We start from the raw sequence: 14,539 nt of genomic DNA on the forward strand, positions 1-14,539 counted from the left end.
AGATCTGAAGAAAGGACAGACACATGTACCAAAAATCTGGCACTAGGTGAGTTGGGCACTCTGATTGAGATGCACCAGCAGCATGGAAGCTCAGTACTTTTTAAAAGAAAAGGTTAACTTTTTTTTTCATTTATTTTACATACCAGCCAATTTCTCTTCCCTTATCTCTTTCTGTCCCCTCCCCTTGCTTATCTACCACCCCTCCCCATTCTCTCCTCCTCCGTGTCCATTCAGAAAGGGGCAGGCCTCCTATGGTTTTGCACATCAAGTACTGAGCATCTCCTCAGGTTGAGACAGAGCCAGGTAGTCCAGCATGGACAACAGGTTACCAAAAGCCATGTAAGCACCAGGGAGAAAGAGGCCCTGCTTCCCTTGTTCTAAGTCTACTAAGAGATGAAGCTACACAGTTGTTACACATATGCAAAGGGCCTATAGAGTGGTATTTCATTGGTATTTTAATGAATAAAGACTGAAGATCAGTGTTGGGCGAAGGATTGCTTGTTATTCCTGGCCTCTCAGCCATGAAATAACCATTTAGAAAACCATATTATTTGTAATACTGTTTGGCCAATAGCTTATGTGTATTTCTGGCCAAACTCTTATCCTAAACTAACCCATCTCTATTATTTTGTATATCACCACGTGGCTGTGGCTTACCAGCTAAAGATCCCAGCATCTGTGTCAAGCGGTAGATCCATGGCTTCTCCTAACTCTGCCTTCTTCCTCCGGTGCTATAGGCCAAGCCAGCTTTCTTATTCATTAATCAGTAAAATCAACACATAGACAGAAGGACCTCCCACACCACATCAGAAAAGTAAAGCAGCCACACTGGTCAGCCTTACAGACCAGGCAGCAATGACACACAACTTTAATCCCAGTAGCCACACTAGTTGCCATAGAAACCCCAGCTGGTAGTCATGCAGGCCTTTAATCCCCAAACTAGAAAGGATTATAAAACTGCTCTCAGTCTCATTCTAAGGTTTCTTGGAGGCAGGATCACCATTTTTAGACTGAGGGAGAGGTAAGAGCCAGTGGCTGGCTGCTTTACTTTTCTGTTCTTCAGGTTGACCCCCAATATCTATCTCTAAGATTTTTATTAATCATACTTCAGGCCTAGGTCAGCCATGCAGGCTCCCTGACTGTTAGTCCAGTGTCCATGAGCTCTCGTGAGCTCAGGTCTACTGCATTTGTGGGTTCCCCCATCATAACCCCCTTGGCTCATACAATCCCTCCTCCCTTTCTTCTGCAAGACTTTCAGAGCTCAGCGCAGGACTTTTATTATATATACTATTGAGAAAGAGGGTTAGTTTGCTATACAGAGCTAAAGAAGGAGAAAGCAAATTAGCTAATCCCTGTAGGGGCATAGTTTTAGGTTGCAGTCATCTGTGTGGAAAAGCTGTGGTTGAGAGTTTCTATATGCATTGATTTTCCCTAAAGGTCAATCATTTATAACATCTGTACATGACCCAGACAAAGGCTATGCCATTTCTCTGAGCTTGATTTGGAGAAGGCTTTGCTATTTCCTTGGATCTGAGGCATTGGGGTTCCTGACATAGCTGTGATCATGGTAATACACATTCACTCAGGACTTAAAATCCCCACAAGCCCTCGATTTTTATTTGTTTTAGTGGCTTTTTATTTTTTTGAGAATAGAAAAAAATAATTAAAGCATCAAATTGTACAAATTACAAATCTGTTCCAAAATATACTTGCATTAAATAAAATATGCTTTTCAGCAAGATCTACAGTGAATGACTATGTATTCCGGGAAGCTTCACATCTAGGCAGGGCCAACATTCGTGGAAGAAGCTAAGAGAATGTGCATCCAATCACAGTTTATAGCGGGTTTCTTATTGCCAATCTGCCAGTCACACCAAACATGTCATTACATCACTGGTGCAGGACGCCGATTTTGTAGGGGGTAAGGGAAGCAAGTGCTATCCTCAATGGTGAGTTCATTACAACTTTGGAGGAATCCCACAGCCTAGACAGAGTTTCAGGAAACATGTTAAGGGAAGCAGACAACGCTCTCGAAGCCCAGACACTTTCTTGCTGTATTGTGTAGTCAGGAGGATGGTCTTCTTCAGGACAAGGTCGCAAGACTGGGACAAGCCCAAGGGGCTGACAGAGAGTATGAGGATGGGGAGGAGGGCTACCTCTAGCTGTTTCACATCAGAGACAACTGTGACAAAGTCCTCAGCAATCTCCCCTCTTATCATCTGGCATAGCATTTGATGTATTCATCCACTTTGTCCCGGAAATCTTCCTTGTCTCGTAAATGATGTTCTGCTGCTTCAATATTCGGTGGATCATCAAAATTCAAGAGATCAGTAAATAAAGAGTTTAATTCCCCAAACAACATCCTTCAATGTCCTAGTGGGAGCCCAGCCAGTACCATCAATTGAGTGTTCTCTTAGTAAACTTAGACATATTTCCCCTGTTTCTGTGATATTGGGATGCCAGATTTTAGTCAAGCATTTCACCCTGGGAGGCACCATGTTGTAGGCTTCAGGAACTTCAGTTTCAAACTGAAATTTTCCACCCTGGTAGTAACCCTCATCTGGGCTTACAGTCAGCTGAAAACAATGAAGCTTGTTTGGATCAGGAAAGTGTACTTTACATGTACAGGGTAAATTAGCTTCAAGTTCTGCAACCTCTTTTACAAGCAACTTGTCTCTCACAGAGACCCGTCGAGTAGAGTCAGATGTGGAGGCAGATGTCCGGGATCCTTTGAGACCATCATCCCGCTTCAGCTTGCTTGCCAACGTCAGCATTACTGCCACCTTTGCCAACGTCAGCATTACTGCCACCTCTCTTCTGGAAGAGCGGCAAGAGTAGGGCTAAGTAAGGACCATGTCTCCAGACAACAACTTTTTTTTTTTTTTTTTTTGGTTTTTCGAGACAGGGTTTCTCTGTAGCTTTGGTGTCTGTCCCGGAACTAGCTCTGTAGACCAGGCTGGCCTCGAACTCCCAAAGATCCGCCTGTCTCTGCCTCCCAAGTGCTGGGATTAAAGGCGTGCGCCACCACCACCTGGCTTCCAGACAGCCATCACCGCCTGGCTTCCAGACAACAACTTTAATCACTGCACTCAGGAGGTAGAGGCAGGCGATGTAATGATTCCTGCGCGAGATGGACCAAGCCACGGGTGGGTTCAAACCACGACCACTGAGAGCCCAGGCGATTCTGCAAGCAAGAGACCTTGGCAGGTTGAGAGCCAGAGGCCTCATGGTCTGCAGACAGAGCTTAAGTGAGGAGTTTATTGAGTGAAGGGTAAAGGGAAGAAAAGAGAGAGAGACAGAGACCTGCTTGCCTCTTCAGAAAAAGAGGGAAGAAAGCAGAGACAGGTGGAGCTTGTTAAGTATTTTTCCTTGGCCGACAACCCTCTCTGCCAATGCAATAATCCCAATCAGACCAAATTAAAAGATGCCCAGGTTTAATGGGTGCCAGCACTCCCGGATACCCTCCCGCCCCGAAAACATGGAGAGATGAACAGAGAATGGAAAGACCACAGAAAAACAGAAGACCACCTAGTGGCTTATTCTTAAAGTAATTCAATCGGAGTCGCTGGAAAGATATCTCAGTAGGTAAAGAGCTTGCTATGCCTGCATGAGAACATGAGTTCAGAATCCACATAACATACCAGAAATGACTAAATTTACCTGTAATCCCTGCAGACACAGGGGAGGCAGAGACACAAGGATCTCCGGGGACTTGCTGGCCAGTCAGTCTAGCCAAATTTGTGAGCTCCAAGTTCAGTAAAACACCTTATCTCAAAAAATAAGGTGGAGAGGAAAATATCAAGCATGGATCTCTGGCCTACACACACACACACACACACACACACACACACACACCACATGCACACTTTGGAGATCACATAACTGGACAATATGTAATTAGTCCTTCTATAGCTTTGCTAAATATGTCACATCTGAGGCGTGTATGTTAACAGGATAACAATGGTTTGGAGCCATGTCCCCCTTCTCGACCCGCCCAGCAGGTCCTAAGTTACTCCAGGGTCTTGAAGAGGCACTATCTGAAAGACATGGGGGGAGAGAGAAACGGACACCAAGCAGTATTCCTTGTCAAGGCATCCCGTTTGTTGAAATAGGAGCGGCGGGGCTGCGTCCCCAACACCCCGGCCGCTTGGCTAGCTTATGCCCGAAATAACAACACACAAACTGTATTCATTTAAGAACTGCTTGGCCCATGAACTCTAACCCTTACAGGCTAATTCTCGCACCTGGACTAGCCCATTTCTAAAGATGTGTGTAAGCACCCCAAGGTGCACTTACAGGGAAGAGTCTAGCCTATGTCCATCCTGGGTTTGAGGAACTTCATTGCGTGCATCTGCCAGGGAGAGCAGAGCAGAGTCTGACCTCACTTCCTCTTCCGCCCAGAATTCTATTCTGTTTACTCCTCCCATCTATGTTCTAAGCTATGAGGCCAAGCAGTTGGTTTATTATAATTAACCAATGACCTTCCTCCATCACTGTTTATTGAAGCGAGTTTCATGTCTTAAATACTCCTCAGTGAGAAGCTCCGGCAGGGGAAACTGAGAAAAGGGGAAAGGCAACTAAGTGGGGCAGTTTGGCAGCTAAGCAGGGCAGTTGCAAGGTCAGTGGCTAGAACACCTGCTGTTAGTGATAAGCAGCAAGCCTTGAAGACACTCTGTGGTGCTCTCCAGAGCTCGAGTCTCCACGGTTAGCACGTAATGTTTTGGCTAACTTTAAGTTTTCTGTCTCAAGATTTTTACTTCAAGGCCCTGTGAGATGTGAGAAAGGAGAAGCCTGAAATGGCTCCTGACACCCCTTTTCTGTGCTTTTTGTATGTTTGTGTATATCCATCAAGTCCATAATTATATTTTTACAGAAGAAAGGGTTTATTCAGCTTATGGTTCTAGAGGGATATGAGTCCATCATGGCAGAGAAGCAAGGCAGCAATCAGCAGACATGTCAGCTAGAGAAGAACCTGAAGGCTCATGTCTTAAACCACAAATATGAAGCAAAAAGAACAAGTCCATGTTTTGATTTTTGGTTGTTTGTTTTTTGTTTGGTCGTTTGATTGTTTTGGTTGATTGGTTTCTCTTTATAGCCCTGATTGTCCTGAAACTTGCTCTGTAGACCAGACTGGCCTCAAACTCGGAGATTGATCTGCCTCTGCCTCCCACATGCTAGGATTAAAGATGTGCACCACTGATGTGGGATTCCCCTCTGTATGCTGTGAATATGTTTTATGGCCATTGGTTGGTAAAGAAGCTGTTTCAGCCAGTGGCTTAGCAGAATAGAACAAGGTGGGAATTCCAAGTAGATAAAGGAGGAAAGAAGGCGGAGTCAGGGAGCCGCCATGTAGCTGCTGGAAGAGAAAGATGCAAAGATGTGAACCGCCAGGCAGAATCTTGCCAGTAAACCACAAGCCTCATGGTAAAATATAAAATAATAGAAATGGGTTCATTTAAGATGTAAGAGCTAGCGAAAACTATGCTTAAGCTATTGGTCAAGCAGTATTGCAATTAATATAGTTTCTGTGTGATTATTTCGGGTCTGGGTGGCTAGGAAATGAACAAGTGGTCTCCGTCTACATGCCACCACTGCCCAGCTAAGACCATGCTTCTTAAACTAAAAATGAAGCTGCAGAACTTATGGTGCTGTCTCAAAGACTCACCAACAGTAAAGGATTTCTAAATGCCCCCATGATAAACCGTTAATCTGGTTCTTGTAGTTACTGATGAGTGGCTCCCATCTGGCAGCACTGGAAAATGGGACAGATTGCTATTTGCATCTTTCCAATTCCTTGTTTGAACACCAGCGGGTTTGTCTTTGTGTGTGTGTGTATGTGTGTGTGTTTATGTTCTGTTTGTCTTGTTTTGCAATCTTGAAAAATACTATTATGGGGCAGGCAGCGAGCTCCACCCTCCTGAAGCTAGTCTGAGCACATTTCAAGGACTCCAATCACCAGCTGAGACTCTGGGGTTATTTTTTTTTAATTTATTTATTTATTATGTATACAACATTCTGTCTGTGTGTATGCCTGCAGTCCAGAAGAGGGCACCAGACCTCATTACAGATGGTTGTGAGCCACCATGTGGTTGCTGGGAATTGAACTCAGGACCTTTGGAAGAGCAGGCAATGCTCTTAACCTCTGACCCATCTCTCCAGCCCCTCTGGGGTTATGTGGTATGGCCAGTGAAGTTAACAAACTTTTGCAACAATGAATGGCCATCCTTCAACGTTGAATGGCTAGAAGTGGGCACCTTCCATTGCCCCCTCATATATCAGATTAAAGATATCGTGGATTGAAGAACCCTGGATGCCCTAGCCAGGTCTCCTACATCACCACTTGGCAACATCTGGTGGAAAGCCCCCCTTCTTGCTTGAAGCACTTCCTGCCACCTGCCCCAACAGTCTTGCAGGTGAAAGAAGCAGAGTCGAAGAAGGATTGTAAACCAGAGGTCCTATCCCCATTCTGTGCTAGAGGAGGAGCTTTACCCACCTCCTTGATGTTCCTGTATCAGTCTCCACACAAGCCCCTGGCTGCCAGATTGCTACAGGTAAACCTAGCCCCGGAGAAGGGGAAGGAGGCATGGCAAGTCCACCTCACACCTGATCCTGGACTAAAACATATATAGCACAGGTAGCACAGGGAGATTCCACGATAGTTGCCCTACCCCTAAAGGCAACTCCCCCCCAAACAGGATGGCGGGTAATATATGACACATATCCTTTTTGCCACTAGTGACATTTATAACTGGAAAATATAAAACTACAAGTTTTCAGAGAAACCCTCTGCCCTGCAAGACTTATTAGAGACTGTAATGAACACTCACGAGCCCACTTAGGATGATGGTCAGCAGCTCTTGCAGGTACTGTTAGTTAAAATAATTTCGTGAGGAGCCTCTACACCAATAGACATAATTTCAATCAGACCAGATTAGACCAAATCAAAGATGCCCACGTTTAATAAATGCAGTGCTCCCAGGCGGCTAGGAAAGGATGGCTAGGAGAAGGAAGAGACAGAATGGGGAGACATGCAAGAGCTAAAACCACATGTTCCTTCTCTGGGTCACAGCCTAAATAGCCTGTGGGAGTGGTCCTGACCCTCCCTGGGAAGGAGTCAGCCTTTGGCAGTCTTTCCTGGAGGTGGAGTCTGGACCAAGGCAACTCCCAGGAGGAGGGGGCTTCCAAAGATGGATGCTGGGTATTACACTGTTCACAACTGAGAAGCATGTATGGATTCTAGCTGCTGCCCAGAAGTTTGTTCCAGGGCCGAATGGCCAGCCTACACCTATTCAGTTTGATATCGATGAGGTATTTCCCTTAACATGCCCTGAATGGGATCACACAGTGATCATGCAGGTAAGAAGAGGCTGAAAGTCTACTGTCAGATTCTAATGGGGGGATCTCTGTGAGACTGCAAGAAGATCCCTAAATTTATCCAGTGTGGGATGAGACTGGAAGCTTTCCCAGAGTGGCTGATGAGACTTACAGAACCTTCGCTCCTTTTGACCCAGACGCAAGAGAAGATCAGTCTGCTCTCAATATGGCTTTTGTGACCCAGGCAGTACTGGATATCCAATGGAAATTACAGCAACTGGATGGATTTGCAGGCAAGCCATTGGCTGAGCTTGGAGCAATAGAAGAAAAAGTTGCTAACAATAGATAAACTCCTGAAGAAAAATAGACTAAAAGGCTTGCCAGATTATTGCTGGTAGCCACAGGGAAAGAAAGGCCAAATGCGAAGGAGTTTCAAAGAATGAGAAAAAGGACAGGAGACAGGCCCCTTCCAAAGAAGAGGCATGGGCACACCCCTGCCTCCAGAGAGATCAATGTGCCTATTGCAAAGAAATGGAACACTGGAATAAAAAGTACCCAAAGAAATAAGGAGTGAAATGGCCATAGGTCTTTGAGATAGAGGAACTTAGTGACTGAGGATTTTGGTCCTCGTGTCTCTTCCATGAGCCCTGGGTAACTTTAAAGGTGGAGGGGAAGCCAGTAGTGGACACAGGAGTCTATTCTAAAACAGTCCATGGGACCCTTGTCTAATAAAAAGGGTATAAGAGCCGGGCGCTTGTGGTGCACACCTTTAATCCCAGCACTCGGGAGGCAGAGACAGGCGGATCTCTGTGAGTTCGAGGCCAGCCTGGTCTACAAGAGCTAGTTCCAGGACAGGAACCAAAAGCTACGGAGAAACCCTGTCTCGAAAAATCAAAAAAAAAAAAAAAGGGTATAAGAGGCCACTAGAACTGACTGATGCTCATGTACTACCCCAAGACAGGTCAACTTCGATGTGGGACAGGTAACCCCCTCATTTATGACCATCCCAAGATACCTGTATCCACTCTTGGACCATGACCTCCTGAAAACAAATGGGAGCAGAGATCCAATTTGGGCTCCAGGAATTGCAGGTCCTAAATGAAGATGGCCCCATATATGTTTTAACCATGGCACTGGAGGAAGAATATAAGCTCTAGGCCACATGCTTTCTAGACACTGACAATAATCCATTCCTGGAAAGACTGTGGGAGGAGATTCCAGGGTTATGGGTAGAGAGAAATCAGGTGGGACCAGACCCAGATCCTGGTGCAGCTAAAAGAAAATACTTGTCTGGCCAGAGTCCACCAAAAAAAAAAAAGAGGGGGAAGTGGTGTGGGAGAATTGTCTGTAATCTGTCAATCATGTTTTAAATAAATGCTGATTGGCCAGGCAGGAAGTATAGGTGAGAAAAACAGACAGGAATTAGAAATGATGCAATGAGAACAGAATTCTGGGAAGGAGGAAGTTGATTCCTCCCATTCCTGCCCAGGCCACTGAAGCAGCAGGATGTGGATGTGATCTGCCCCACTGAAAAAAGTTACTGAGCCACATGGCTAACATAGATCAGAAAAATTGGTTAATCATGATGTGAGAGTTAGCCAGTGAGAGGCTCGAGGTAATGGGCCAATCAGCTTATAATTTATGGAGACCTATGTGTGATTTTCTTTGGGGCTAAACAGTTGTGGGGTATGAGGCAGGACAGAAACCCAAACAAGCAGGCCTGGCCCTTCATGTTACATATGGGTGGAGAGAAATCAGGTGGTACTGACTAAGCACCAGCTCCAAATCCTGGTGCAGCTAAAAGAAAATACCTGTCTGGCCAAGAGTCCACCAATACCCCATGCCCCAAGAGGCCAAAATGGAAATGAAACCACACATAAATTGACTCTGTTCCAGGCAGCTTGGAACATTCCCCACCTCCCAGGTAGAAAGCCCCATTCCAATGACTACCCACCTTTACAAGACGTGTAAGAAGTTAACAAAAGTGTCGAGGAAATATACACCACAGTGTCCAACCCATAAACTTTATTAAGTAGCCTGCTACCTGAATGGGTCGTTTATACTATGCTGGATCTCAAGGATGCCTTCTTCAGTCTGCAACTGGTCCCATACAGCCAGCTTCTGTTCTCCTTTGAATGGAACTACCCAGACCACAGTTTTAATGGACAACTGATCTGGACCAGGCTGTCTCAAGGATACAAGAACTCAGCTACCATTTTCAATGAGGTGCTCCACAAGGATTTGGATGAGTACAGATGATCTCATCCCCAAATAAATCTCTTGCAATTTGACCTCCTTATGACCTCCTTATAGTTGCTGTGGATGAGAAAATCTGCCACATGGAGACCACCACCATGCTCAAGGAGCTGGACCAGATGGGGTACCCAAAGCACAGATTTGCAAGAGAGGGGTGATAATATCTTGGGTACATATTCAAGAGGGAGCACGCATGTTATACCAGGCTTGGAAAGAGACAATTCTTATTTTAAATTTTCCTTTTTATAAAAGAAAACAAGCTATCTTTTTTCGTTTTACATACTAGTCCCAGTTCCCACTCCCTCCCCTCCTCCCAAACCCTCTCTTTTCCCTCCCACAAACCCCCTATCCACACACCAGAGAGGGCAAGGCACATTGCTCTGAGGAAGGACCAAGGCCCTCCCCACTATATTCAGGCTGAATAAAGCATCCCACCAAAGATAATGGGTTCCCAAAAGCCAGTACAAGCAGCAGGGACAAATCCCAGTGCCACTGCCAGTGGCCCCTCAGTCTGCCCCAGCCGTGCAACTGTCACCCACATTCAGAGGGACTAGTTTGGTCCTCTGCTGGTTCCTTCCCAGTCCGGCTGGAGTTGGCAAACTCCCATTAGCTCAGGTAAACTGTTTCAGTGGGTGTTCCCATCATGGTCTTGACATCTTTGCTTATATTCTCACTCCTCCAGCCCCCCCTTTTTTTTTTTAGTATAATAAAGGGCTATTTATTTAAGGGTAGACTCACAGATCACAGTCCTCTGCTCGAATGGGGAATCCAGCTGCCGGAAGAGAGCACTCCTCTCACTCTTCAACTGGACTTTGGGAGCTTAGCCCAGTGCTCTGCTGTGGATCTCTGCCTCTGTTTCCATCAGTTGCTGGATGTAGGTTCTATGATGACATTTAAGATAGTCATCAATCTGACTATAGGGCAAGGCCAGTTTGGGCATCTTCTCCACTATTGCTTAGGGTCTTACCTGGAGTCATCCTTGTGGATTCCTGGGAATTTCTCTAGTGCCACGTTTCTTGATAGCCCCATAGTGGTTCCCTCAATCAGAATATCTCTTTTCTTGCTCTCCGTCTCTGTCCTTCTCCCATCTTGACTATCCCATTCCCTCAAGTTTTCCTTCTCCTCCTCTTCTCCCCTCCTCCTCCCCTTCTGCCCTCCCTTGTCTCCCCACCCTCCCAATTTTGTCAGGAGATCTTTATATTTCCCCTTCCCAGGAGAATCTATATATGTTCCTCTTAAGGTTCACCTTGTTACTTAGCTTAAGAAACAATTCTTAACATTCTGATCCCAAAAACTCAGAGACATATTTGGTCTTAATGCAGCCATCCTGCTGCCTGACCCGGACTTGGCTGTAAACCACGATTGCTCAGTGGTGCCTAGCCAAGTCCAAAGCTTGAGGTCAGACCTGACAGATATCCCATGGCCAGATGCTGAGGTAGTCTACTTCACAGATGGGGGCAGCTTCACGCAGGATGGAACCAGGTATGCAGGTGCTGCAGTGTTAACCTTTAACTCCCTAAGATGGGCCTCTGCCCTACCACCAGAGACCTTGACTCAGTGGGCCAAACTGATTGTCCTGACCCAGGCCCTTAAGATGGCCCAAGGCATGATTGCTAACATTTTCATGCACAGCTGGTATGCTTTCACCACGACTCATGCCCACAGACTCGTTTATAAAAAGAGAGGATTGTTTAGAGCAAAAGGAAAAACCATTAAAAAACATGGATGAAATCCTGGCCTTACTGGAGGCAATTTGGCTACCTCTTACAATAGCCATCATCCACTGCCCAGGACACTAAAAGGGTTTGGATGATAGGGCCAAGGGAAATAGACGGGCAGATGAGGCTGCTTAAGAGGCTACACTGGGCAGTGCCATGACTGCCCTGATAACCATGGTTTTCCCCAAACCTTTCCTCGGCCCCTTGTTATGGCACGGAAGATAAGAAGGACAATGAGAAATGTCAAGGACTTTATGAAAAGGACAGATGGCTCCATATAGCAGATGGTTGAATAGCCCTTCCCTCAGATTTTGCTAAACAACTTATTCATTAGATACACCTAAATATCCACTTAGGACACAGGAAGCTTAAAGAACTGTTGAGAAATGCCAACTACAAGATCTTTCACCTCGGGTCCCCAATAGACAATATGATTTCACACTGCCCTATTTGTAAGGCAGTAAACCCATGTGACAAGGAGGCTTGGGGGTCAGGCCATGTGGACAGCAACCAGATGCCACCTGGGAGATAGAGTATATGGAAATCAGACTGGGTTTCTACGGGTATAACTACCTCCTAGACTTCATAGATACATTTTCAGGTTGGGTTGAGTCATTTCCCACTAAGAAACAGCCAACAAAGTGGCCAAGGAGCTGCTAGAAGAGATCATTCCCAAGCTGTGTGGACCTACACTGTTAGGATCTGACAACGGACCTGCCTTCATCTCTCAGGTAACACAATCGCTTGTTAAGATTATGGGGACAGATTGGAAACTCCATTGTGCATACTGTCCCCAGAGTTCTGGCCAGGTAGAATTAATAAATCAGACTTTGAAGGAGCTCTTAACTAAATTAACCCCAGAAACTGGCAATGACTGGGTAGCCCTCCTTCCCCATGCCCTATATAAAACAAGAAATACCCCCTATACTCAGGGTCTGACCCCATTCAAGATCGTCTGCGGGAGGCCCCATACCCTTATGCCTAACCTTGCAACCCCCATTGCTTTGAACTATATGATGAAATCTGGGTTAAGAGGCATAACCACAAGACACTTGAGCCTCGTTGGAAAGGCCCTTACCCATTGATCCTGACAACACCCACAGCTGTAAAAGTTGGCAGGATTAGGACTTGGATCCACCACTCCTACATCAAGTTTGCAGGACTAGAGACGACCTAAACAGTTGAGCCACAGCCACAAGAGCTATAGACTGTCAGGCCAGCCTGAGACATCAAGGTGGAGAGTCCAGCATCTAAGGTGAGTCCCCGAGACCCATTAAAGCTAAGGCTGAAATGTTCCTAACCCTCTTCATGCTATGTTATTACATACTTACAGCCCCAGCTAATGCCAATCCATACTTCCCATCAACATCACTTGGATACTGTCCAAAGCTTATACCAGGACAATAGTTTGCTCCATTTCAAAGGTAGCTACTCTCAACACATAAGGTTTCCTTATTTCAAGCATGATGGGAGGGAATGGCCTTTGACTGGGAAGGGTGTATTATTATTATTATTCAGCTGCCAATAAGGCTGCACTTCCAGGTTCTAAAGGCAGGCATGTGCTGATGGACCCTCAGGAACAAAGCCCCCCCCATAGCCCATGGGCGCACATGCGTGGTTATCTCCACGTGTGACGCTACTAAAACCCTTGTGCGCATGCGTGAGTCGCCCGTCATCTGCGTCATCAGCGTAGACATAGACACGCCAACCCTCTGTGCGCATGTGCTAGGCAGCTTTTAAAAGCTGGACGCGCCATTTGTCCCTCTCTCTCTGCACACTGTTCCCCAGGCCTGTATGCACCCCCTCTAATAAACTCCTAAGTGGGGTTGTTGGTGTCTCGCGCTTTCTTCTCACTCGCGCCAGATAATTTCAAAGGGACCTATGGATGTGGTCGGGGGGATGAGCATACACACCTAAATAGATATTTATGTTTGCCCTGGGAGTGGGTGATTCCAAGCCCAAGGCAATAATTGTGGTAGTTCACATGATCATTACTGTGCACAACGGGGCAGTGAATCCACAGGGACGGTGCCCATGGGACCCAGTCATCAAAAATGATCTTATCAAGGCCACAGAATCTTAGGAGGGAGCCTTGCCTTCCCCTGACCTGTAACCCACTTCTTATACAGTTCACTCAGAAAGGAAAAATAAAAAACACCCCATGATGGGAGGCAAGGGAAAGACCTGGGCCTAAAGTTGTACTCAAGAACAGGCACTGACTGTGGATGGTCACTTACCATACGGTGCATTTTTAAAACGAAAGTCCCTCTATGGCCCAATCCCAGCCTACTATTGGCACTCCAAGCTCAGGTGTCTCCTTAAAGGTCGGTCACAAATTTCCACTACGCTGATCCCCCTGACTCGTCCTGGGACTGATGTCCCTGTGCTCACTCCCCTGACTGGGTATACTCCCTGGGACCTCCTTAAGGCCACCTATATGGTCTTGAACACCTCTCAGTCAGGATAGACAGCTGACTGTTGAATTTGCTTGGACACACAACTCTATTATTATGAGGGTATAACTGTATCGGCTGACTATATACAGACTCCAAAAGAATCCTCTTGTAGGTAGGCTCAAGGACAAGCACCAGGTGTCATCTTAGAGATGGCTCATGACATGGGTACATATAGTCGGTCAAAGAAAACAAATTCCCTGAACCTATGTACACCTTTGTAATGAGATGCAGGTCATCCCTGAAGGAAATCTTTACCCAAAATGGTAAAGCTGAACCTCAGCCAATTAAAAGTATACTAGTGTAACTGTTGCTTAATTGACCACTTATGTTGCAGAGGACCCGACTGTTCCTGAAATTCCCCTAGCTGTGCTTAAAGGGGGCGTGCATACTCCTCTTAGGATCATCACCATTTTGTACAGGTGTTCAACCCAGTATGTTGATAAACCTGTTCAGACTCTCTGGCAGACCCTGATAATGACTGGTGGGCCTGTTCATCAGGTCTCACCCCCCCCCCCCGTGCTCACTCCCAGATACTACACAGAATTCCCCCCATTTGATGTAGTATCTGGGAGCTCACACCTTGTATTCTCTACTACACCAATGAGAAAACAGAGAGGCAGTTCCTTTCCTCCCTTCAGACCAGACACAGACGGGCCATAGGAATAGCTGCTGTTCTAGTTTCAACTTTACTCGGTTTAGGGGTGACTTGGTCAACAGGTCTGGGAGTTTCAGCCCTTCTACTACAGGATACAAGTTATAACACCCTAAGAGAAGTTGTAACACGAATTCTAGTTG

The 14,539-nt window shown here is 46.1% G+C and overlaps 1 pseudogene; it reads right to left on the reverse strand.

The window, feature by feature from the left end:
* Nucleotides 1-2,205: 2,205 nt before the first annotated feature.
* On the reverse strand, nt 2,206-2,781 carry LOC126512711 (NEDD8-conjugating enzyme UBE2F-like; annotated as a pseudogene).
* Nucleotides 2,782-14,539: the final 11,758 nt, after the last annotated feature.

Source organism: Alexandromys fortis, unplaced genomic scaffold (genome assembly GCF_014885135.2).
Source record: "Alexandromys fortis isolate MF-2015 unplaced genomic scaffold, M_Fortis_MF-2015_v1.1 scaffold_120, whole genome shotgun sequence".
NCBI classification, from domain to species: domain Eukaryota; kingdom Metazoa; phylum Chordata; class Mammalia; order Rodentia; family Cricetidae; genus Alexandromys; species Alexandromys fortis.